Raw genomic sequence first — 2,500 nt, 5'->3', positions numbered from 1 at the left:
GCCAGACATATCAAGAAAGAAAAATACCAGAAAAAAAATATCCCAAAAGATAAGTCGACATCGACTGGCGATCGAACCTGAGACCTTCTGGAATGGTAGCACGTCGAACCGGTAATCAGAAGGTCTAAGGTTCGATCCCTAGTCGAGGTCGACTGATTTTTTGGGATATTTTTTTTCTTGTATTTTTATTTCTTGCTATGTCTGGGACCTTTCACATCCACTTGTTCAGTTGTTTACCCTACGTTGGCCAGTCGCCCAAAACAATCCAGGTTGTCTGCCCTTTACAAATACCATCAATAGCAAATTCAATTATCAGGAAATACCAAAATACAAATGTCGACACACAGACATAAATGAATAACTATGTGATATTGAATTTAAGCTTCAATTTAATTACAAAAACAGATAAAATGGACGTTTCAGGTTTCCCTTTTATCAACAAACAGAATGAATGAAAGACTACTTGTGAATGAGGTAATGTGATGATGTGGTAGATGTTAAACAACGCCACTACCACATCACCACATCATCTCATTCATCTGTGGTGTTTCATTCATCCTGTTTGTTGATCAAGGGGAAACTCGAAACGTCCATTTGATCTGTTTCTGTAATTAAATTGAAGCTTACATTAAATTTTACACTGTTATTTATTTCTTCAAGGTTCGAGCAGCAACATTTACAACACGCAGATATAGCACCTGTAACACTCACTCTTTGATAAGCACAGTCAACAGATCAAACACAACATATCATTATAGGCCACAGAGTTTTTTTCCCGCGGACCACAAAGGACTGGAACAATCTGCCAGAAGAAATAGTGACATCACCAAGTCATAAACAATTCCTGGCCGATCTGAGCGCATGGGACATGGGGCTGGCTGTCAGAGGAAGAAGAAGAAGAAGAAGAAGAAGAAGAAGAAGAAGAAGAAGAAGAAGAAGAAGAAGAAGAAGAAGAAGAAGAAGAAGAAGAAGAAGAAGAAGAAGAAGAAGAAGAAGAAGAAGAAGAAGAAGAAGAAGAAGAAGAAGAAGAAGAAGAAGAAGAAGAAGAAGAAGAAGAAGAAGAAGAAGAAGAAGAAGAAGAAGAAGAAGAAGAAGAAGAAGAAGAAGAAGAAGAAGAAGAAGAAGAAGAAGAAGAAGAAGAAGAAGAAGAAGAAGAAGAAGAGAAGAAGAAGAAGAAGAAAAGAAGAAGAAGAAGAAGAGAAGAAGAAGAAGAAGAAAGAAGAAGAAGAAGAAGAAGAAAGAAGAAGAAGAAGAAGAAGAAGAAGAAGAAGAAGAAGAAGAGAAGAAGAAGAAGAAGAAGAAGAAGAAGAAGAAGAAGAAGAAGAAGAAAGAAGAAGAAGAAGAAGAAGAAGAAGAAGAAGAAGAAGAAGAAGAAGAAGAAGAAGAAGAAGAAGAAGAAGAAGAAGAAGAAGAAGAAGAAGAAGAAGAAGAAGAGAAGAGAGAGGAGAGAAGAAGAAGAGAAGAAGAGGAGGAGGAAGAGAGAGGAGGAGGAGGAGGAGGAGAAGAAGAAGAAAGAAGAAGAAGAAGAAGAAGAAGAAGAAGAAGAAGAAGAAGAAGAAGAAGAAGAAGAAGAAGAAGAAGAAGAAGAAGAGAAGAAGAAGAGGAGGAGGAAAAAGATGAGAAAAGAAGAAGAAGAAGAAGAAGAAGAAGAAGAAGAAGAAGAAGAAGAAGAAGAAGAAGAAGAAGAAGAAGAAGAAGAAGAAGAAGAAGAAGAAGAAGAAGAAGAAGAAGAAGAAGAAAAGAGGAAAAAGATGAAGAAGAAGAAGAAGAAGAAGAAACGTTAAAAGTTACACATAATTTTGTCTCATGCTACTTTTATGTGGCAGGTGAATATTGTGAGTGTTTTACCTAAAATCATAGCATCAATAAGTTTACGAAGACGACGTTTTCATTTATGACAGTTTGATGTGCTCTGACTGAGAAACTCACAATATTGCCTGCTTCCACTGGGTATCGAACCTCAGACCCCTTGGTTGCCAATCATCAAGAGGTCTGAAGTTCGAATCAGACTGAATGTTTGGAATAATTTGGGGGAGGGATTTGTCTCGTATTTTTTCTCCCTGCTATCTCTGGTACCCTTTCACACACACACACACACACACACACACACACGCACACACACACACACACACACACACACACACACCATTAAAGAGCTCTTTGATACCAGATTTGTGTTTCTGATGTCTAAATTATTTTCATTCTTGATTGTTATTAACTGTCGTAGTCTGGAGAATTTATACGTCTATTAACATTTGGCCAGAACACCTGTCCTTCAAATATTGAGCGATTTAAATGACCCTCACCTTGTCAAACAACTCTCCAACCTGGGACCTGCGAGGTCGATCTTTAAATATTTGCAAGTCCAGAGAACGAGACTTAATGAATGTTTTGCGATGTTACGTGTTTTTTCCCCGCTGTTAACGGAAAGCTTGAAATCGTGAGAAAGGTGTTGTGATATATTATGGTGTTATAAAGAAGAGAAATAATGATACAACAA

General features: G+C 37.4%; 1 protein-coding gene across 1 annotated transcript in view; it reads right to left on the bottom strand.

Annotated features, from left to right (window-relative positions):
* Positions 1-2,451, bottom strand: part of LOC144961319 (uncharacterized) — a 10,489-nt gene extending 8,038 nt beyond the window's left edge. Inside the window, exon 1 of the mRNA XM_078894556.1 lies at positions 2,307-2,451. The gene's annotated coding sequence lies outside the window, so the exon portion shown is untranslated. The remainder of the gene's footprint in view (positions 1-2,306) is intronic.
* Between the last annotated feature and the right edge of the window lie 49 nt (positions 2,452-2,500).

This window comes from Berghia stephanieae, unplaced genomic scaffold, assembly GCF_034508935.2.
Source record: "Berghia stephanieae isolate SIO BIC M18660-M18661 unplaced genomic scaffold, UCSD_Bste_1.3 scaffold2109, whole genome shotgun sequence".
NCBI lineage: Eukaryota > Metazoa > Mollusca > Gastropoda > Nudibranchia > Aeolidiidae > Berghia > Berghia stephanieae.
The sequence above is the reverse complement of the archived record's forward strand: the minus strand, read 5'-3'. Positions and strand labels throughout refer to the sequence as shown.